Consider the following 25,166-nt stretch of genomic DNA (forward strand, 5'->3'; position numbering starts at 1 on the left):
CAACTGTCCGTCCATCTTTGGGCTGCCGTGAGACCCACTCCACACGTGCTGCACGTGTGGAGGTGGAGCCCACAGATGCATGCCTGTATGTGGCTGGGAGGATGTACTGTACATCCCAGCCGTCCGCCCACCACACCTGGACGCTGGAACTTATGAATTTAAATAATATTATATATGTTACATATAGATATATGATATATACTTATATCGTGTATTTGGTGGGCATGCACATGGGACCCACCAGAGGGATTGGCTGACATACCTCTGATGTATTGACATCACCATGGTATGTGGGCCACACAAGATAAATGTGTTTTATTCCTACCCGGTTGCAGCCGTGGGACCCACACATGTGTGGACTCCACCATGCTGTATGTATCTTATCCACACCATCCAAACACACGGTCCAAACGGCAAACCACACCTTGATAAATTTTGTGCCCATCTGTGAGGCCCACCTTGATGTACTTTGTGGCCCATCCGTCGTGCCCACTTCGATGTATTTTGTGGCCTAAACGAGAGGCCCACTTTGACATACATGAGATTCATCATGGTGTATCTGTGAGCGAGACCCACATGTTGCGTCTTTTGAGACCCAGGTGCAGGGCCCAACTGTTATGTATTTGAGGCCCGTATGATGTGGCCCATTGTGATGTAATAGGGCCCATGGGTTGAGGCCCATTGTGATATATTTTCGGCCCATTTGGTAAAGCCCATTGTAGTGTATTTGGGGCTCGCGAGTTGAGGCTCATTGTCATGTATTTGGAACCAGTGAGCAAAGCCCACCTCACATGTTCCATCCTAACCGTCCAGGTCATATAGGGCCAGCCTCAATGTATGTTTTATTCACGACGTCTGTGGGATGTGTGACCCACTAGATGTATGCCTTCTATATCCACAATAACCATCTGGTGGGGCCCATCTGTTGCATGTGCAGACCCTACCCATTGTGCATTTGTACGGCCCATTGATGTAACCTACTTGATGTGTATGACACCCATTAATGCGGCCCATTGATGTAACCCACTTGATGTGTGTGAGACCCATTAGTGCGCTCATTGCTATATATTGAGTTCCACGAGTTGTAGCCAATTATGGTGTATTTATGGCCAGGTGATAAGGCCCATGCAATGTATTATGGCCCTTTACAATGTATACTAGGCCTTTGTGTGAAGCTATGGGCCCACTATATATTTGGCTATCTATGATTCCTCTTTTGCATAGTTGTTCTACATTGCATATTCTGACATTGATTGACTCATGGACTTGTCCGTATTTTCGCTTACTCTGTTATCGTATGGTTTGTGATCATGTCAATATTCTGTTTACTATGACAATTCATGCTCTTGTCAATATTTCTGCTTATTTCGACATTACACAATTTATGAATTTCAAGTACTTTCGATATTGTGTGATTTATGACATTGTATCCTCGGCATCTAATATTTGGCTCGCTTTAATACCTTATTTGCATAGTTGATCTGTGTTGTGTACCCTGATATTGTATGATCCATGGATTTATCAGTACTTCCGCTTAATGTGATTACTCTGATATGGAATACTTGGCACTTACCTTGTACACACACTTACACCACCCTCTAAGCTTTCTATAAGCTTATGCACGATAGATGCGTGCAGGTGATGTTTCGTTGTAGCAATGTTGAGCTTGGAGCGTGCAACAGTCTTCTGGGGCTTGGTTTTATTTATGTATATCCTTCCAGCATTGTACTCAACTGATTTTATTAGTGGATATATGATGATGATGTTGCTTTTCTGAACTGGGTAATCTTGTGGTTATGCTTATTGCGAGTTAAATGTACAAAAAAAAATCCTCCTTGTAGGATCCCAGGATCGGAATCTGGCGTATGGACGCTGGGAGCCGAGAATGGGGTACTACGGAGGCTGTCGGCACCGAATTCGGTGATCGAGATTTCCTGTGAATCCGATTTTCGGGTTTGGGGCGTGACAGAGGAAGAGAGAGAAAAGGAGACATGTGATGATGGAGGGACCCCGACACTATGGGCCCACCGTTCCATGTATTCAGTCATACATCAAGTGGGTCCCAATACATATGGACCCACCGATCAAAATCAACGGTGGAGATCCATTTTCCACCGAAATGCAAGGTCTAGATGACCCTATCCATGCAAGGAAAATAAACATCATGATGGGATTCATGGAGAATGGCCCCATCATGGAATGATCATGAGAATCAAGGTGGGCCATCGGCCACATCTAGGGTCCAAAGTGAGATCCATACCATCAATCGGTACGCCTCACTTGGCCCATCATAAAAACATGAAAATCTAGGCCTATGAAGCACCCATCGTTCGATCTTCTTGGTCTGATGGAACGCTGATCTCCTTGTGCTTCTCTTTGATGGAAGATGATGAGAAAGGAATGGCTAAGATGAAGGATTTTGGAGTGGGAAGTGGGCCACAAAAAATACACTTTTCTCTCACTTGGGATGCTTGGACGTCCACCACTTTTGCTTGAGATTTGGAAAGTGTGTTGAGAAAGAGAGAGAGAAGGATGGTTGTAAGAGAGAGGTGATGGATGTGAGGTGATAATGTACTTGACATAAGAGTTGTCTTGGTGGTTGCTTGACTTGGGGAGAAAGAAAGCATGGGTGTGTACTTTGATTAATTAATTGATTGATTGATGGGATGGGTTGTAGAGATTCTCTTGGGTTCTTAAAAGTGTGGCGTTTCTTCAAAATATATGCTGGCCCACATCTCCTGGCCAGGGTATCGAATCGGTGTGCAAGACGCGGCTTTGGAACCGCAGCAACGGTGCGGTCGCAATGGTACAAGTCTCGGATTAAGCTGACTCAAATCTACGAGATATGACTTAGGGTTACGTGCAAACATCGATTATAGGTTACAGGTTGTCGAAATTTGACGGGAAGGATCGCAGGAGTCGACGGAATAGTTGGAACTAAGATACGAGTCGTATAGCTCTCCCCACCTAATAAAAATTGTCCTCGAAATTTGTACTATCATCGCAGCTAATCATAACTCATAAGGGAATAGGAAACATAACATCATATATAATCAAAACACAATACAACATACAATCAAACATAAAAAAGATAGGGATAACACTCTCAAATCTCCGCCTCGCGCTCCCAAGACGCCTCATCCACACTATGATTGCCCCACTGCACCTTTACCAAGGGAATGACCTTGGTCCAGAAGACCTGCTCCTTCCGATCGAGGATACGAACTGGCTGCTCAATGTAAGAAGCGTCCTCACGAACCTCTAATGGCTGCCAATTAATAACAAGAATGATGTCTGACCTACACTTCCTCAATATAGAAATGTGAAAAATGCTGTGGATGCCAGACAACTGAGATGGCAAGGCAAGTCGATAGACCACGGTGCCAATGCGCCCGGTGATCTCGAAAGGTCCTATGAATCTCGCGGTAAGCTTGTCCTTCACTCCAAAACAAATCACACTCTTTATGGGTGAGACCTTGAGATACACTCTGTCCCCAACAACAAACTTCAAGGGACGATGCCGATGATCAGCAAAACTCTTCTACCAGCTCTGAGCTATGCGTATCCTCTGCCTGATGATATCGATAGCCTCTGACGTCTGTTACACCAGCTCGGACCTAGGAGACACCGCTCTCCAACCTCGGTCTATTAACTTAGAGATCTGCATGGTCTGCCATATAATGCCTCAAAAGGAGCTATACTAATAGTCACCTGATAGCTGTTGTTGTATGCAAACTCAACCAATCTCAGGTACTCATCCTAACTACCTGAGAAATCAATCGGGTAGGCCCAAAGCATATCATCAAGGATCTAGTTGACCCTCTCAGTCTGGCCATCGGTCTGCAGATGGTACGCGGTGTTGAGATCCAAATCAGTGCCCATCGGTCTCTGAAAGCTCCCCCAAAATTGAGACGTGAACCTCGGGTCTCGGTCCGAAACGATCGAGACAGGAACACTGTGCAGTCTCACGATCTCATCAACAAACAGCTTGGCGAGACGGTCTGCATGCCAGGTCTCACGAATCATAAAAAAATGTGCTGACTTTGTCAGATGGTCCACAATAACCTATATGGCGTCATGACCGTGCTATGTCCTCGGTAAATCCATGATAAAATCGGTAGATATGTGAGCCCACTTTCACATAGGGACGCTCAACGGCTGTAATAGACCAGGGGGTCTCTGATGATCAGCCTTAACATGCTGACATGTATCACACTCGGCCACAAAACTGGCTATCTGGCGTTCATTCCTGCCCAAAGATACTAACGCCTCATATCACGATATATCTTCGTCGAGCCAAGGTGGATAAAGAACTGCGATCGATGTGCCTCGATCATAAGGTCTCTACGCAACTCAGGAATATCCGAGACACATAATTAGCCTCTGAAGTGAAGTCCACCATCAGAACCAATCTACCAATCTGACTAACTCTCAGTTGATGCCTCTACTCAATAACTCTGCATTGACTCATCTGCCTGTTGAGCCTCGATCGCCCTTTATCACGACCCTAAATCTAGTGTTGGTGATCCATGATTACGGGACACCAAATTTTGGTTGACAGCCTCTGCAGAACTCCGATTTTGGGACTTGTGACTATCACATCCTAAGTCCCACAAGCGGGGCTCCACAAGGAGGATTTTTGAAAGTAAAGACAACAAGCATGTATATCTTAAAATTTCGTCATATTCAACATATATGATTGTGTACAACTGAGCACATCAAGGCAAACAAATAGAACATAAACCATGTCATATTTACTATACATGTTGTACATATTCAGGGTATTACAAAACAAAAAAATATATACATTGATATGTATAACACAAAAAGGACAACTGGAGTCTGTAGCCTCTACTCCTGCAGCTCCCTACTCTCACCTGTAACAAAGAAAGAAAAAGGAAAGCTTGAGAAACTAAGCCCAGTGAGTGCATGTGTGCAGTGAAAATGCATGTTTCATGTCATACTCCTCTAATGCACATGCTTTCTGGCTCGATAACAATAAAATAAAGATATAATGCCTACTCTTTCAACGTTTCCATAACTTTCCACATTTCTCAATTGGACCACCAGGGTCTAAAACAGAGGTGGGACTCGCATATGATTACTACCCACTTATGTAGACTTTTCCATCGTGGTCAACTATAGAGGTGGGACTACATAGTTCACGGGCTAAACTAGTCTAACCCACTTGTTTTAAACCTCACTATCTGCCTAACAGCGAGAAGTAATAAGTCGCTTGCCAAAACGATAGTGGACAATTTATGAGCTCGTCACACACAACCTATCTTTGCTTGCCCATAAGCAGGTCAGGTCAAACCTCTCAACCAATTGACATACGTCGGTGGGAGTCGCTGCCTACTTTGGTATGTCGGCATTCCAGCGCTCTGTTCTTCCACCTGGTCTAAGCATTGGTCATTCCCAATGGTACCAATCGGGGTTTAGGGACTTTCACCCACGGACCCTCTAATCATGTCATGTCGAATTACACATTTCCGGTGTGGTGTCCAACTCAAGTTATAACAAAGTATGTTTCATCGCATTTACAATTACCATATGCATAAGTCTACATACAAGCACAATATGTCATGGTTTTCAAAGCAAACATAAGACGACCTTCCTCATGTGGTCTCCTTATACATTTAAGTTCCACATTTAAATTCCTTATAAGGGTCTCATGTAATACATCATCTATCTAGACGGTTTACATACGCATCATAAACACATCGTGCATCGCACCACAACCCACTACAATCACCAAATCATGATATGAATCATGCACTACAACTATGAGTCATGCATATGATATGCACATGACTTAGCCAATCAAATTCCAATCCAGGATTTATTCTGCTATAAGACTTCATGCTACAAGCATGCTTTTTCTCAAGAAGTAACTACATTAAAAAGATGTAGGATATTTCTTTGAAATAATTTATCAAACAGATAGTGGGCGGATGTAAGGGACAAAGAGAGAACCCGTTAGAAATATGTATGACTTTCATCTACATCAGCCATTAATAACCTAGTCAACTAATGTAGAAAATCTCCTTTCATCTAATCAGCCATAACCTTAAGAAAGTCCAGCAATACCCTAACGAATGTAAATTAGCAAAGCTAGTCTTCTATAGGGTTTTGAAAGAAAATCCAGCAATCCATTAACCCTAAATACAAATCCAGCGAAAACCTAACCCAAAACATACAATCTAGCAATATTTAACCTTAAAACAGAAATTTTAAAAATTTTCTAACCCTAAATGTAAATCTAGCAAAAACCTAACCCTAAAACAGTAAATCCAGCAATTCTTTAACTTTAAAACAGAAATTTTAGCAATCTTCTAACCCTAAATGGAAATCTAGCGAAACCCTAACCCTAAAACAGAAAATCCAGCAATTCTTTAACTTTAAAAAAGAAATTTCAGCAATAGGGTTTTGAAGAAAACCTCAACGTACACATATACGTGCTCCTAATCTATACACTCACCTGGAACTATCAAAGGATTGACTTGTAATCTCAGCTTCTATTTCCTTTTATTCTTCTTCTTCTTCTCAACTTCACATTCAACAAGAAAGAGTGCTGAAAAATAAAATCCTGCAAGAGGGTTTTCATATGTGTGGACTTAAAATTGGTTTTAAAGGGTTATGGGATGTGTTGTGATGATTTTGAAAAGGTTAAGTGTATAGTAGCAATATAACAATGTTATTTAAGTAGTTGGAACTAACGTATTCCAAGGAGTTTAAAAACATCGAGGTCATTTGAGTATATTTTCTCAAAATATACATGTACATATCTATGCATAACTTACACTCCGGGTGTCCTATTGACATGCCGTTTTCGCCATTAACTCCATAACTCGACTACGGTTACAACGGTTAGGCTCTCGGACCTAACGGATTTTAAAAACTCGATGGTGGGGCTCCGCTGGATAAAATAAGGACATAATTGTCATTTCTCAGATTGTTTAATTTTAAGTCCATATCTTAAATTCAGACATCGGGTTAAAATACGGCTTGTAGCTTGATAACAGAACAACATTATGATTATGTCAAAACATTCTCGAGGCCAATGGACCTATAGTCAATGGCTATCCAATGTACAAACTAGATTTTGGGGTCATGGGTCTTACACCCTTGCAACAAGAGAGGGTTGAATCAACAGGCTCGATAACTGCACAATAGAAGACTGCAAGCCAATCTCGAAGTGAAATGCCCGAGATAAAAATAAAATAAATAAATAAATAAAATATAAATAGAAATATTATAATAGTATAATATATATTATACAATATATGATGGTGGGCCCCATGTGGGACCCACCTAGATCGAAAGCAGATTAGCTGGTGTACGTTGGCCAGTAGCCAGTTATATAGCTACTTTAATCCACACCGTTCGTCCCTGGGACGGTGGGACCCAATCTACACATGTGGGGTCACCACCGTCCAGGAATGTGGACCCCACCATTGATGCATGTGCTTCATCTATACTGTTTATCAGTGGGCCCCATGACGTGAGCAGTTTTGCAGGGCCCACTGATGTATGTGTTACATCCAAACCATCCATCCAACTGGCAAGCTCGTCTCAAGGCCTGAGACTAAAAATGAGGCAGATCTATCAGGTGGACCACACCACAGAAAGCAGTGGAGAGTTAAACAACTACCATTGAAATCCTTTTAGTACCACAAAAGTTCTGGATCAATATGATATTTGTTTTTCCTCTTGATTTAGGTCTTTGTGACCATATGAATAGATTGGATGGAAAAAAAATGTGATGGTGGGCCCTATGAAGTTTTAGTTATGAAAATCATTATCTCCACTGCTATTTGTGGTATGGTCCAGATGATCTTCTGATATGATTCATTTTTTTGGGTAATGTTCTAAAATGATCTCTAAAAATAGATGTATGGTGTAGATAGTTCACCTAGAACGGGGGGCTCAACTTGATGTATATAAGGCCCATTGGTGCGGCCCATTGATGCGGCCGACTTGATGTATATGAGGCCCATTGGTGCGGCCCACTTGATGTATGTGAGGCCATTTGATGAGGCCCAGGTGATGTATTTGTGGCTTATTTGGTGAGGCACAATATGATGCATTTGGGGCCCATTTGATGAGGCCCGATGTGATATATATTTGCCTATTTGTTGAGACCCTATATGATGGCCCATGTGTGAGGCCCGATGTGATGTATATGCGGCCTATGCGATGAGGCCCACTTGATGTATATGAGGCCTAGTGATGCGGCCCATTGCGATGTAAGAGGCTCACGAGATGCGGCCCATTGTGATGTATATGTGGCCCATGAGTGAGGCCCAGTGTGATGTATATCAGGCCCATGTGATGCAGCCCATTGTGATGTGTATTAGGCCCATGAGATGCGGCCCGTTGTGATGTGTATTAGGCCCATGAGATGCGGCCCATTGAGATTGTATGTGGCCCATTATGATTGTATAAGGCCCGTTGTGATTATATGAGTCCCGTTGTGATTGTATGAGACCCACTGTGATGCATGTGTTATACATACACGTCTACCCATTTTAGGCCATAAACCTCGCCGACTTATGTAGGCCCACCTTGTATTAGTGATGGGCCCACACCGTCTATCCATCTCTTAGATATTTGGAGGGCCGAGGGCCCCGTTATGATTCTGATTTCCAAATGGGCCAAACCTTGGGAGCAACGGTGGTTAAATGTCCACCGTTAGGAACCATCCTAGGGCCCACCATGAAGCTCATCTCCCCATCCTCTCTTTTACCCCAACCTTGAGTAGAGTCTCACCATAATGTATGTGTTATTTATACATTGTTCATCCATTCTTCTAGATCTCATAGGGCCGTGGACCCTATTGAGAGTCAGGTCCAAATCCCTAGTGGACCGCATCATAGGAATAGTGGTGGTTAAACATCCACCATTGAAAACCATACCTTGTAGGGCCCACTGTGATACCCAATTTTCAACCCATCTTTCCTTATTAGGCTATCCCAAATCACTGGGCCCCATTAATGCTAGTGATACCCATCCTTCTCTTGTTGGGCTATCCCAAACCGTTGGGCCCCCATTTGATATATATGTTTTCCACCATACCCTGTAGGACCACCCGAGCCTTGGAGCCCATCTTATGTTCGTACCGGGCCTTCCATAGGGAATGTCTCCCACCTAGATGCATGTGTTTGTCCAAGCTTAGTAACCCAAACTTGAGGCCCCACTTAGATGATGAGCAGGATCGTTTGTAGGGTTACATAGTCCTGGATGTGTGGATCTGTATTCATATCAAGCCCTCATAGGAAAGCCCAGTTGTTCATGATAAAGGGAGCAAGGAAGCCCACTTGTTGTATACCTGTTTAACTCACCCTGTGAGATATATCCTACCTTTTAATTGATTGTTAGTACCTCGTGTTTTGTATGTATCATCCCCACTGTCCATTTACCTTCTTAGGACGAGCGCGAGGCCTATCTTTGATATTAGTACATCATCATCACCTCGCTTACCGTAGATGGAAGAATATGCGAGACCAGATTTAGTATATCCACTGTGTAGAGACTATCTCGATGTATGTGTTAGATCCACCGTCCCTCTGTGGACCCCGCTTTATGATATATGATATGTTAGTACCTTGAATAGGTTAGGATAGTTTATTGTGGACCATTTCATATAGACTTCTACATGTCTAGTAGGGCATATTGTTCAGCCCCTACTCTCGTAAGTGACATACCAGTTAAGACCAGTTGTCGCCTGTTATATCTGATAATGATGCTAGTATACTTAGCCTAGTAAGACACACTGAGATCATGCTTAGTATTACATCATGATACATGTCCATACACATCATTTGTATGCCTGTTGTGAGGAATGGTTGATCATATCATTGCCATTGGGCCGGGTTATTTCGGGGACTCCTTAAGAGACGGAGTTGCCCCATTGGGCTGAGTTATTTAGGGGACTCCTTAAGAGACGGAGTTGCTCTGCATGATCGGGCAGTACGCACAGGTTTAATGCATGATTGGATGGTATGACTCATACATCTCACATTTATGTGACATGATCACTTGGCGCCCTAGTGATATCAGGGCTGTGGCCTCCATAGGTTCATCGTGGATGGCCAGATGGGATACCGAAAATATTTAGTTCTAGCACTGTGGGCACATAGGATGTCCTTTGGTGAGAGTCCCAAAATCCTCTGGTACCGGTGGAGACTCCAACGTCTAGACCGAGTGGATACATGAGCGCCTGGGTGTTTCCCACTATGTCTTGATCGGTTGGAAGGGGGTGTGGCCTTATCTGCTAAGCGAGGGGGCTATAAGCTAGGCTGAGTTTGACCAACTCATAAATGGGTTCGCTATCGATGAGCCAGGTAAGTATTGGCAGACTACTGGCTAAGCGAATAGTGATACCTTGTTCACTCGCTAGTTGTGCGGCTAGGGTGGTGGTAGCCATTGTGGAGTGTACTAGATCCTGATGATATCCTAGAGATGAGCCATACTAACATGTGGGATGTACTGAGTATGAGATTACGTACTCACCATTTGATTGATTGATTTATTCATTCACTATCCACTTGGGCCGATGGTGCTTAACTAGATCATTACGTGTACCTTCGTAATGGCCTTGATTTTGGTTGAGTACGCAACTACAATGAGATCAAGAGTTTATCATGATGCATCTAGCTATCCAAGTTTAGGTATGGGACTGGTTTGGATAGAAGTTCCTTGTGATCAACCCCATGTTTGCGATACCACGTGTTATCATCCCGATTACACACTTCAACTTTATCATTTCTTTTCCATTTGCATATTGCATTGCACCCTTTACTTATGACATTAGGTTTACTATGAATATGCACTGTATGGCCTAGATATGACATTTGGTTTACTATATCTCCGCATTGCGTGTTCGATTTACATTTCTTTCTCAGTATATGACATTTCCTTATTATGTCTTCGCATCACATATCCTAGATAAGGTTGATGGTATTTTTGGACTTGACAGTATTTTTGCTTACTCTAATATTTATATGCCTGGCACATGTATTACATAGACATACACCACCCTCTAAGCTTCTTGTAAGCTTATGCACGACCATTGTGTGCAGGTGTCGATAAGTTGCAGTAACATTGAGGCAGGAGCATGGAGGCTGAGTTTTGTGGAGATTTTATTATATTCATGTATTTCCTTTCAGCACTGTATTCAACTGTTTTTAGTAGTGGATATGTGATGATGATGTTGCCTTTGTGATTTGGGTAAACTTGTGGTTATTACGAGATTAATATACGTTGAAAAATCCTTCTTGTAAGATCACAGGATCGAAATCTGGCATATGGGCACTGAGAGCCGAGAATGGGGTACTAAGGAGGCTGTTGGCACCGGATTTGGTGATCAAGAATTTTATGAGCCCGGTCTCCGAATTTGGGGCATGACAGAAGGTGGTATCAGAGCGTAACTTGGGAATACCTAAGGATAACATTTTGAGCTTATCCCTTATGCAAAAGGAGAACTTGAAGTGATGAAGATCAAACTTGACGATTTTGGTAGCATTTCGACCCCTTTTTATCATTGACTATATCACAGCCTTGTTGCGCGACCCATGCAACTAACTTCTTATTAGGCGGTCCACGCAACTAACTTCTCTCCCTTCTCCTACCTTCAACTTCTTTTGGAGCTCTGACCTTCTTCCAAAATTCTTTCGACCTCCAAATGAGAGGGGGAGTGGGGTATTATAGGCATCCACACATGCGAACCCTCGACCTTTGTGCCATGGGGCCCGCCTTATATCAAATCCAACCATCTATAACAGACTGCTTCTGATCTTGATTGCACGACCCATGCAACACATGAAGTTGGTTGTGCGACCCGCATAACTAACTATTTATTACTCACCTTATTAAGTCGTTTGCATGACCCGTGCAACAAACTATTAGTTGTGTGGATCACGCAACCATAGTACTCAATTTTCTTCTTTCTTTCTTATTTCTTCGTTTCTCCTCAAATCTTCTATCCCTTCAATCTTCTTTCATCTTTTTTTGTGCTCTAACAGACATGATTAGGGAGACGGGTGCCATGCTTGATATTATGCCGGTACTTGAAGTTAACCGGTGGAGGCCATAATTTGAAAAATTGCCCCAAACTGATGTAGTGCCTCTACTGTCTAACCTCAAGTCACCGAACCTTGACGTAAAACCTTTGCTCTCTGATTTAAAATATGTCTATTAAAGTTAAGATGAGACATACCCGGTGGTGATTTCTTCCCACCTTGAGCAAGAACAAGAGAATATGCTTATCTTTACTCTTATTGAGCACAAAGGAGCCCTTGGATGGTCGATTATGGACCTCAAGGGATTTATACTTGCCACATTTATCTAGAGGATAATGCGAAGATTCCTGAAAACCACAACGTATATTAAATCTAAACATGAAGGAAGTGGTTAAGGCCGAGGTTCTTAGGCTATTGGATGTGGGTATCATATACCTTATATTTGATAGCCAATGGGTGAGTCCAACTCAGCGGTTCCTAAGAAGTTCGGAATCACCATTGTAGCCAATGACAACAATGAACTCATGCCAACTAGAGTTACTACTAGTTGGAGAATGTTCATTGACTACAGGAAATTGAATACTGTCACGTGGAAGGACCACTTTCCTTTGCCCTTTATTAATCAAATCTTAGAATGGCTAGCTGGTTATTCCTATTACTGTTTTCTTGATAGGTATTCAGGCTATAACTAGGATAGAGATAGCCCCTAAAGATCAGGAAAAGACCACATTCACATGTCCGTTTGACACCTTTGCTTACCGAAGGATGCCATTCGGATTGTGTAATGCCCCCACCACTTTTCAGCAATGCATGATGAGTATTTTTTCTGATATGGTGGGCCAATATTTAGAGGTCTTCATGGATGACTTCTCTGTCTTTGGTCCATCTTTCAGTGATTGTTTGGAGAATCTTAAATGTGTACTAAAGTGATGTGAGGAAAAGAATTTGGTACTGAATTAGGAGAAGTGTCACTTCATGGTTCGTAAAGGGATTGTCCTTGGACATATCATCTCATCTAAAGGAATTAAGGTAGATAAGGTCAAGATTGATCTTATCTCTAACTTACCTCCACTCAAGAACATACGAGACATGAGATTTTTCTTAGGACACGCCGGGTTTTACTGGAGATTCATAAAGGATTTTAGACACCTCTCTCATCCTTTATGCAATCTACTTCAAAAGGATGTACCATACGAGTGGACTAAGTAATGATAGGATGCTTTTTCTAAGCTTAACGACATGTTAACCACCGCACCGATCATGTAGTCACTCGACTAGAACCTTCCTTTTGAAATTATGTGTGATGCGTCTGATTATGCTCTTAGGGCGGTTTTAGGCTAGAGAAAAGAAAAGAAGATCTACATTATATATTATGCAAGTAGAACTCTAAATCCGGCCCGAGTGAACTATTTTACTACGAAAAAGGAACTCTTAGTCGTAGTATTCGCTTCGGACAAATTTAGATCCTACTTGATCGGATCCAAGATAATCATCTACACAGATCATGTGGTACTCAAGTATCTTTTCTCTAAGAACGATGTTAAGCCATGCCTGATAAGATAGATCATCCTATCCAAGAATTTGATTTGGAAATAAAAGATAAAAAGGGAGTAGAGAACATAGTGGCTGACCATCTTTCCTGCCTTGATTTCTCTGATTCCCTTGAAATGACTCATATAAATGACATGTTTCCTGATGAACAATTATTTAAAGTCTCCCATTCACCTTAGTTTGCAGATATTGCTAATTATCTTCCTATAGGTTTCACGCTAACACATTGGACTCGCAAGATAAGAGGAAATTCTTTACTGAGGTATGCAAATTCTTCTAGGACGATCCATATTTTTTTAAAATATTGCTTGGACCAAATCTTAAGGAGATGTGTGCCAAATAATGAACACCAAAGTGTCATCTCCTTCTGTCATTCTCAAGTATGTGGTGGTCATTTTTCTGCTAAAAAGACCACGACCAAAATTCTGCAGTGCGGCTTTTACTAGCCCACTATGTTCAAGGACACTCATGAGTTTTGTAAAACTTGTGAGTGTTATTAGAAATTGGGAGCATTGTACCATTGAAATTTGATGCCCTTGAACCCCATTATGATCTTGGGGCATCGATTTCATAAGACCATTCTCCCAATTGTTTGGAAATTTATATATTTTGCTAGTAGTTGATTATGTCACTAAATGGGTTGAAGCGATCCCGTGCTAGAACAAAGATCATTAAACGGTCATTAAATTCTTAAAAGAGAATATATTTTCTTAGTTCGTAACATCTCAAGCCATCATTAGTGATGGAGGTTCACATTTTTGTAATAGGCCATTTGCAAACTTAATGAAAAAATATGGCATTTCCCACAAAGTGAGCACTCCATACCACCCACAAACAAGTGGGCAAGCTGAGATTTCCAATAGAGAAATTAAATACATCTTGGAGAAAATAGTTAACCCTGACCATGAGGATTGGTTAATCCACTTGACTGCTACCTTATGGGCTTACCATACTACATTCAAGACCCCTATTGGAATGTCTTCCTTTAAACTTGTCTATGGGAAGGCTTGCCACTTGCCTGTGGAGTTGGAACATAGGGCCTACTGGGCTATTAAAAATCTAAACTTCAATTTGGACAATGCTGGGTCGCTACGCAAACTTCAGTTGAATGAACTTGAAGAAATTCGGAATGATGCGTACGAGAACTCGAGAATTTACAAGGACAGGATGAAGGTGTTTAATGACCATCACATTCTTCGAAAATCATTTATTCCAGGTCAGAAAGTCCTTTTGTATAATTCTCGATTACATCTTTTTCCAGGTAAACTCCGATCTTGTTAGACTAACCTTTCACTATTATTAATGTCTATCCTCATGGGGCCATCGAGATTCAGAATCCAACCAATGGCAATATTTTTAAAGTGAATGGACAAGATTAAAGACATTTATTGAGAAATTTGATTCAGAGGACATGTCCAAACCTCTGATCGATCCTGTCTACCAGGATTGACCTCCTAGTCTGACGGAGGTATAGTTTAGGTTTATTGCTTTCATATGATTTAGGACTAGTATAGTTCGCTTATACTCTTTTGAGTTTTGTTTTGTGCTATCCTTTCTTCACACTGAGATCATTGGAAAAGCCTTAAAATTCCTTCTTCAGGTATTACCTTTCCATCACTTCCCTTTTCTTTTCATTTCATCTTTTGCATTATATGCTTAATTCTTTTACATTGAGGACAATGTAGATTTTTCAATTAGGGATGGGGGATTAGGTAACCTAATCAGTGTTTTCTCAGTTTTGAGCAAAAATTTTTAAAAATTTTCAATGTTTCAAGTTGAAATCTATTTGGGAAGTGATGAATTATGTACTTAAGAATGCTTTGGGTATGATAATATAGAGATTAAAATTTGAATTTTGATTAAGAGGAAGTTTGAATATCATGTTAATCTAAATCATAAGACACATTCAATTTGTCTTCTATAAGATATACTAGAAGTTCTGATTATTAGTATGTGAATCATTGATAGATGGTGAGAATTGAGTATGGAGAGCTTTATCCACCTTAAAAGAAGGAAAGAACCTGTTAAAAAACAGGAGATCGACAAAGAGGTCATAAAAAAGAATGAAAAATTTGGAAAAGAATGCAAAAATAAAAAGAATAAATAAAACTTGATCATCGATATAAAATTAAAAAGTGGAGAAAGAAGCAGAAGGGGATAAGTTCGGAATCAGTACTTGAGTCTCAAACTGATCTTGAGGTGATGAGCATGGCTAACATGATGAATTGATAGTATTCGTACGGGAAGTAAGTTGATTTTCACTTAGCATATTGAAAAACTTGATATGCAAATTATGCTTCTATTTAATGGACAAAGAACTTATTTGACTGACTGCTCATGTGATTGGGTTCTAGGTTTTTAAAATTTCACTTTCGTATCTTATTTGTACCCATTCATACTTGAGTGCACAAAAGATTATTTTCTGAAAAAGGTTTTGGAGGTTAAGCATTGAGATTTATTTCACGAATACTTTACTCGAGACTAGCAAAATGCTGGTTGGGGATTGTGTTGAGGGTCAAATATTGCATATTTTCCCCTAGTTATATCTTGGTTTTATGAACATGATACGACTTAATGTCTTATTTTATCCATGTTTGTATTGCAAGGTGAATTTAAGAGCTTAGATTGGAAAAAGTGTTAAAAGCATGGATTTGACACTCAAATATCACCAAGGCAAAGAGAAGATCTTAGGAGACAGAGATTGAAGATTTCAAGGTCCCAAGATTCAAGAAACCTAAGTGGAGAAGGAATGTAGTATTCACATTGACTGTGTCATCGATCACTGTTCGATGACATCGAGGACACATTTGATGACATCGAGTATGGGTCGATGACATCGAATTTATGGAGGAAAATCGAGTTGGTCGCTGGACAAATTGAAGACACTTTTCGATGACTCGAGGACTTGTTCGATCAAAGCCCTGCTCGATGACATCGAATTTTCTGTGGATTTTCGGCAAAACTTGTTGGACATATTGGGCACCATGTTCGATTACTTGAAGGCCCCCTCAATGACATCGAAGACCTGCTTGATGACATCGAAGGTAGGTTCGATGACTGTAACATCCTGTACTTTTTAGTACTCAGGGTGTTACTATTATAGTTCAAGTTAGCAACTAGCGTGAAGGTACACACCCAACATATAATAGTCACTAACAATTAATAATTCAAAATCCATCCATTTCAACTATTAAACCTTAAGAGGGACAATTGCGTTCCCTTGAAAGTGAACTTTAAGTATCAAATCAGAGTCGTAGATCACCTGTTCCACCATTCATTAGGGTCCAACTTGAAGGCCTTTGATTTGATCATCACTTAGACCATTGGACCACTAATCCTACCATGGATCTTCATTTGGATGAACCCTAAGACATTCGGACCATTGATGTTCAGATTCAAAATGATTTGACCGCTAAATTGTTGATAAACATTAACTAGATGCCTTCCAATAGTCATAAGACTGAACCCAAAATTTAAGTAGATCCAACCATTAGATTTTCTGGTATCAATGATTAATTATCAAAAAGGGTACATCAGGTAGCCTTTTCAAACATCCGAGCCACAAATTTATCACCCCATTATACTCAATTTAATGATCCATCACTCAATCATTGTGATTGGACCATAAGATCATCAAATCTACTAAGGATTTCCATATAAGCAGAGTTAGAAATCCTAATGAACAGATTAGGAAAAGATCTGATCGTCAAATCTCTAATGATCATTGGATATCATCATTTAGATGCAGAAACCCATTATTATGGCCCACCTTAGCTTTATATCAACCTCATTGCAGGACTCATGGCCTAGAACAGATAGACTAATTGGATGAATGGAGTGGATCTCATTCAAATACACTGATGTGGGCCCCACCTTAATTGAGTGTGCACAAGAGGTGTGCACTCGCTGTACATCGGATCTGTTAACATGGTCAAAGTAGTGTTGACTCATTGAAAGAGTGAAAAAGAGAGATTTCTCTCTCTTTCTCTTGTGTTTTCAGCCAGCGAATGGACATGGTCCATTAATTTAAATTTTGGCCCATCGTCATGATCATATTGGATGATTCAAACTGTCTATCATGTAGCCCAGGAAATTCTGATCAAAACCCAGCTCTTCACGCACGTTGATAGGCACTCGTGTGCACACGATTTTCGATGGTAGTAGAACCCATGCGCGGCTGGCTTTCTGAAAATGGAAAGATTCTTTCTTCTCCTTTCCACGTTGGCATGTGTGTGCGATGGCTCTTGAAATCTTGACCCTCCACTTCATCAAATCCCAACTATAGGGTCTGAGGTAGTCTTAGGGTTCTTAGTACAAATGAGAGAGCCACCGTGGCATGTGGGCTTTAAAACCATTAAGCAAGGGGTGATCACCGTCCCTTTTGTGGGTCCCACAGTGATCATGGGACCCATCCACACCATCCAAATGCCTTGGATCATGAGATCATCCATTGGATCCAAATCCACCATAGGAGGAGGGGTCATCCTCTCCATTGGTTGAAACAATCCACCACTTGTATGTGGGTCCCACCTGCTGATCTAGACCATCCACATGGTGGCCCATGGTCCTAGAAGTTCATCCACACTGTCCGATCTCAGCTATGCAAACAGTTTCTAAAGAGATCAGCAACAATCTCTCTTTGTTAATTGAGGTTAGTGGACAAAGCTGTAACTAATCGCTTGATTAGGTGTCGATCCTTCTAGGTATTTTGAGAGAGGTTATAAAAGCTCTTTAAGGGCATCCCTTCTGGAAAGAGAAAGGGAAGTGAGAAAGAGAGAATGAGAGCGCTGTTTCAGCTACCTAATTGGGTGGAGCTAACTCGGTTCGATTCACTGCACATTCGGATGAGTCTAGATCCACACTCCCCTTCAACAGAAGAAGAGAATCAGAAAGAAAAGAAAAGAAGAGGAGAAACGAGAGAGGAAAAGAGAGAGAGAGAGAGAGAGAGAGAGAGAGAGGGAGAGAGAGCGTCCGTCGAGCCACACCACTGCATCAAGCGACTCGCTGAGTTCAAGTTGGGTTGAGCTCTTGCTGATTCCAGCATCTAGTCATGGGTTTTGAAAGAAGTAGAAGAAGGAGGAAGAGGAAGAAGGAGAGAGTGAAGGAGAAGGAGGGCAGGACGTTGCTCCTCGCTGGGTAGCTAACGAGTCAACTCACTGACTCGTTGAGTCGTAGTGAGTTCGGCTGAGTTGAGTCTGAAATGACTTAGTCCAGACCCTTGCTGGACATTCCAACATGTATAGAAAAGAAGTGTAAATGCTATCTTATCTAGCTCCTAGGTTTGTCAAGTTTTGTAGTGCCAAAACCGCTTGAAATCTGTATCTTGTTTAGCAGTTATTGTAAGATCAACTTCATATTATCCTTACCAATCTTATCTACATTCAAGTACAAGATCAAGAAGTTCAAGTACAACATCAAGAAACTCACTTTTAAGAATAAGAAGTTTAAGTACAAGATTAAGAGGTTCAAGAACAAGAAGTTCAAGTACTAGATCAAGTCTTCAAGCTTCAACTACTTTAAGAGAATGATATGTGATGAATCAATCTCACAAGTAAGGTTTGTTTAGGTCATACAATTTTTACTTATATCATAAGTCATTTGATAATTTTATAAATCATTTTTCGACCAGTCCTAGTCATGGTTCGATTAGTCCAGACACCGGCTCGACTAGTTTAAGAATTTTCTCGACCAGTCCAAGGTTTGTTGTGAATTTTCAGAATTTTCTATTGGACCCTCGACCAGTCTTGGAGACTTCTTGACCAGTTGAGTGAACAGTGCTCGACTCAAAGTCCAGCAACATTTTTGGGTCTCACTCAACCAGTCGAGTGCAAGGCTTAACCAGTCAAGCAGACCACTCCACCAGTCGAGCAAGCCACTCGACCAGTTGAGTAGCAATCTTATCTTATCGCGCCAGAAATTTTGAAATGTTATTGGTCCTTCGACCGATCGAGTCGACCACTAGGCTAGTCGAGTGAACAATATTTTTGCCTATAAATTGAGGGCGATTTTTAGAGTTTTTCAATTCATTTAAAGCTATTCAAGTCACAACTTTGAGAAACTTGTCCCCACATTTGAGAAGTTAATTAGTTAGTATTTAAGATTCTTTTCATAGCTTTTTTGCATTTGATTTTGTGATTTCTATTCAATTCTATTTCTTTTGAAAAGGGAATATTGATTTTACCCTTTTTGAGATCAAAATCAAATCAAGCTAGCCCAGATTGATTTAATCCAAAAATCATTTAGATCTAAGAACCCTTTCATATGTGAGATTGGACATTGAACATCTACATTAAATTGGTTCTACCGGGCTTCATCAGAAGAAGAATCTTCAGATAAGTACATTTCAATTCTCTGTATTTGGTTTATAAGATTGCCAGAAAACCTTTCATTTTTTGGTTTTGACTAAGACAGCCAAAAAATCTCAGTGAGTGGGGTTTTTAATTGTGGTAGCCCTTTGAAAACACAATTGTGAAGGTTTTAGGTGAACCTTGGAAAACCTATTTCATAGTGAAAGCCAATATCCCGTGGGTGAGGATATTGGGAGTGGAGTAGTTGTGTGGCTATTTTCTAACAGTTGGTGTACATAAAGCGAACCACTATAATTGTTGGAGTTGTGGTGAATGTTTATTATTGTGCATTTGTGGTGAATGATTGTAATTTATTTTTTGCACATGTGGTGAATGTTATAATAACAGTAGATATTTATTTCTATTTTATTATTTATTCCTCTATATTAGTTTGGCATTTTGATACACAGACTGTTCTAGAAATCAGGTTACACAGACCGTTCTAGAAATCAGGTTGTACTACCATAAGCCATTGGTTTTTTATGTAAGGTTGTCCTTAGAACAATATCTGTATCAACCTCTTAATACTTGTGCATTTGAGGTTGCTATTTATTTCTGCTATTTGGGATTGATAAGTGCTATCTTGTTCTAGTTCTTTCTTAATTCCGCATTTAAATTTTTATTTGGTATAGTCCTATTCACCCCCCCTCTAGGACAAAGAAGGAAAAGGCTAAAGAAGAAAATGGAAGAAAGAAAGAGAGAGGTAAAGGTGATACTACACCGAGCGGCCGAGTTGACTCGCTGCCGAGTCAGTTAGGTCGAGTTGGGCGTGGGCCTGACTTGGGTTTGGGTCTTATGAGACTCTAGAGAGAGTAGAAGTATAAAGTGGAAGGAAGAAAAAAGAAACAAGAAAGGAAAGAGTGGAGAGAAGAGAATAGAGAAGAAGGGAGGAAGACCGAGTGACTCACCTAAGTTGACTCATCGAGTTAGCCCCTGAAACACATGAACTGGGCTTGATTTAGGTTAGTTCAGCCCTTGTAAGGCCAAGAATCCTATTGTGGTGGTACATTGTGTTCGATTCAAGTTGGGAGCCAAGTTTCGGCACCAAGTCGAGTTAACTCAGTTTGGACAAGGTAATTAATCTTATAGATTTTAAAATTTTAGCTTAAATTCCAAGGTAGCAATCCTTAAAATATTCTATTCTCATATTGAATTCGAATCACCTTCTCTAAATAATAGATTCACACTAAATCATACACTATCTAATATTTAGGCATGTTGAAGGAATGGCGTTGCAATCTAACTAAACAAACGGATTAAAGTATGATCGAAATTGGATTCATGAACATGTGCGATCAATTCCAAATACATAGGTAGTCGATTCGACTCTTGAAAGGTGAGGGATATCCCACATGGCTTCTTCATTTCATTGAATTCTAAGATAGTTAAGCCTAAAAGTATAAAGATATTTTAATTGTGTATATGTTAATTTTGCTTCCTTAATCTTGAATTGACATTGATAATCATATGGGATTGTTTTAAATCTTGTTGTTTTAATCCATCTTATAAGAATTGTATTACGCACATTATGCCACATTTGAAATTGCTTACGTACATGTATACTTCTACTATCTACACTAAGAGGTAACGAATCTTGTTTCCATGATAAGGTTGCTCCATTAATTCCATATATATGCTAGATTAACTTTAATTGAAGTTAACGAAGTATTAGAATATTGCAAATAATAACTTGGTTCCTTAGTTTCTGATTTGGATGTGGTGAACACGAGTTATTTCATTAACTTCTATCACTTAAGTCCTATGATTAATAATTATGTGACTAGGACTTAGAATTGCATTCTTTATGCTATCCTAGCAATTTCTCAATTTTGTACATAGTTTTATTAGTGGAGAAAAGAATCGTGATGCCTATATTCCTTCTATCTCATAAGATGTACAATGAATATCTCTTTTCTTAAGATGTGTAGAAATCCACTTATTATCCTAATATGTTTGAAATGTCATATTTGGGCCCTCCTTTGGATCTTGGGAAAGTAAATGAATTTATATTGAGCTCATATTTAAGTGCTAGATATCCTATTAAAAGACCACAAGTCTTGATCATGCTTATGAGAGTAATCTTGTTAATCCTATGAAATGTGCATGAGCATCATATTACATGACATCCACACATGACATATGAGCTTTTCTGAGTGCTCGATGTAAGCCACACTCTGTTCAATTTACTGAAAGTTATAGCACTTTAGTTTAACTCACAGAACTGTGCATTTAGCTCACTTTGAGTGCTTTTCTTTACATGAGACTTTTCTGGGATTTTAGAACCTCCTCGGGCGTACCCCTTGTACTTTTCCAGGAGGTTAGACATCCTTGGGTGCACTCACTTACATGGCCTTTTCCAGGTAGATAATCTACTGCGGGCAGTCTGCATGGTCTTTTCCGGGCGGCTAGTTCTCCTTGGGCGTACCTTGAGTATTTTTCCAGGCGACTAGTCCTCCTTTGGGCGACCCCTTTATTTTGACAGCTGGATGTGCATCCCCAGATCTATGACTTAAGCATACATTCATACACTCATACATTTATTTATAAGTTCATGTTATCCTCTTTATTATCTGAATACGTTGGTTTAAACTGTTTTGGAATGACATGGTATGCATGAATCCTTGCGAAAAATTTCCACTGAGTTTTCACTCACCCAATCGTACGGTTGTACCAAATAGACATAAGTTTGATGACAGGTGGAGACCCCTATGATAGGATCCCAAGGGCGGCTGAGGTGGGGTTTAGCGAGGAAGTACTCTATGTGAATGTAGTTGAGCCATTGGAGCTCAATTGATATCTTAGGATTTTACTTACTTTCATATCTTATACTTTAAGTTTTGTTTGAGCTGTAATAACAATTCCCCTGCTGAGGGATTCCATGTTACTTTCATTTACTTGTATTAAACTTCCTTATTGTTACTCTTGATATTCTAGTTTACATGGTAGTTGTCTGGTTTACGTCATGAAATTTTCTAGTGACTAGATGTAAAGTTGTTCACTTCATAGCGTAATACTCAGGTTCTCATACTTGAGCTATTGTCCTCGGGTTTAGAGAACCAGGGTGTTACAATGACATAAAAGGTTACAAAGTCTAGATGAAGTTACAAAAGTGTGGAAAAAGTACGTATAAAAGACACCTTCGAAGACATCTAAGTCAGTTCAATGTCATCGAACAAATCGCGTGAAGTTACGCAGAGTGCGTAAATTTGAGGCAGTTTCTGGACTTTTCCAAGGAGGTGAGAAAGGAGGTGTTGCACAACTATAAATAGGAGTCCCCAGGGCATCCCTGGGCATCTATCTAAGGTTTGGAGGAGCAAAACATAAGGGTGGAGAGCCATCGCCAAGCATTTTTCTTCTTTCTTCCTTAGTTTTTCATGCTTTCTTCTAGAGTTTTAGATCCAATCATGTCTATGGTTGGCTAAACCTCTTAGCTAGGACTAAGAGGTGAATCTTGTAGCGTGATAGGATGTTTTTTATTACTTTGATTCATGTTTTTGTTGAATTCTCTTTGATTCTAGTTTGATATTTAAGGAATACTTTCAGTTCATGATGGTTTGTTGTGACCCAAATTACAATAAATCTGCAATAGCTTTGAGTATGTTCTTTTCATGATTTGAGGTTGTGAAATTAGGAAATCCTATTGTTCACCATAATCCCTTGGGCATGGTTGGATGATATAATCTTCATAATTCTCTTATAATTGATTGCGGGAATTGGTATATCCTGTTGTTTACCACAGTCTACGTGGCATGGCTAGGTGATAGAATTACTTCTAGTTCTCACAACTCTTATCCATTGATAATTAGCTCAAAGGAAGTTCACATTTGGTTTTATTGCTATATCTTCCAACTGAATAAGATAGGACTTTAATTCCAGTTGTGTCCTTGAATCAAGTATAGATCTCTCTGATTGTTATAAGTGGATCCTTGGAAACCTAGTTCCCACCTTTGAATTTCTTAAGTTTCTAATTAAAACTTTCACAATTACCCCCTTTAATTTCATATTTAGATTTGCATCTTCTTCTAGTTCTACTTTTAGTTGCTTTCAGAATACACACGAGATTAGTCCTTGTGGATTCGACCTCAGTCTCACTGAGATTATTACTGCATCACGACCTTACACTTGGGGTTGTGAACATATACAGGTCCCGATCGGAGTAAATGAAGAAGCACGAGAGAAATTTCATGGATTAGGAGCATCATCTTCTCATGCACAAGAAAATGTGATCGTAGCAGGTTTAACGACTGTCCAAGAAATAGATTATGAAATAATCTAGCATCTGAAAATAACTCCGAAACAGATAGAAGATGGGGGGCAACCGACAGTTGATGCTTTGCAAGAAATCCATCTAGGAACAGAAGAAGAGCCACGACATCCATTTATAAATGCCAGTCTATCCAAATAGGAAGTCAATCAGTACATTAAATTGTTGAAAGAAAATAAAGATGTTTTCGCTTGGACATATGTATAAATTCTAGGCTTGGAACCGTCAATGGCGATGGATCGGTTAAGTATCTCTAAAGATAAAAAAACCAATTAAACAAGTGCAGATGTGATTTCATCATGATCTAATCCCTCTAATAGAGGAAGAGGTAAACAAGTTAATCAAAGTTGGTTTTATAAGAGAAGTTAAATACCCTAAATGGATATCAAATATTGTCCTAGTAAAAAAGAAAAGCGGACAAATTAGAGTATGCATTAATTTCAGAGGTTTAAATGAAGCATGTCCAAAAGATGATTTTCCATTGCCCATAACAGAATTGTTGATCGACAGCATGACGAAATATGCTGTCATGACGTTCATGGATGGATACGTTGGGTACAATCAGATACGGATGACTCCTGAAGATGAAGAAGCGACTGCATTAAGGACTTCTCATGGAATCTATTATTATAAAGTCATGCCTTTTGGCCTCAAGAATGCCAGCGCAACATATCAGAGAGTAATGCATAATATATTTCAGGACATGATACATAAACACGGGGAATGTTATGTCGACAATTTGGTAGTCGAGCAGTCATGAAGAAAATCGTGAGCATCTATCTTTAGTATTTCGTCGACTCTCAAGGTTACAGTTAAAGCTGAATCCGACAAAATGCACCTTCAGTGTCTCATCAGGTAAATTCCTTGGCTTTGTCATTAGGCACAGAGGAATTGAAATTGATCCAGGAAAGATCAAGGCTATTTAGGAAATGTCACCACCAAAGACACTGAAAGAATTGAAAAGCTTGCAAGGAAAATTAG

General features: G+C 40.1%; 1 long non-coding RNA gene across 1 annotated transcript; it reads left to right on the forward strand.

Moving 5' to 3' along the window:
- The first annotated feature begins 20,583 nt into the window (after nt 1–20,583).
- Nucleotides 20,584–22,851, forward strand: LOC131244519 (uncharacterized). The gene is made up of 3 exons (XR_009170350.1): nt 20,584–20,994; nt 21,135–21,257; nt 22,600–22,851. It is a non-coding gene; the product is annotated as an uncharacterized LOC131244519 (long non-coding RNA).
- Nucleotides 22,852–25,166: the final 2,315 nt, after the last annotated feature.

The sequence above is a fragment of the Magnolia sinica genome, chromosome 4 (assembly GCF_029962835.1).
Source record: "Magnolia sinica isolate HGM2019 chromosome 4, MsV1, whole genome shotgun sequence".
Taxonomy (NCBI): Eukaryota; Viridiplantae; Streptophyta; class Magnoliopsida; order Magnoliales; family Magnoliaceae; genus Magnolia; species Magnolia sinica.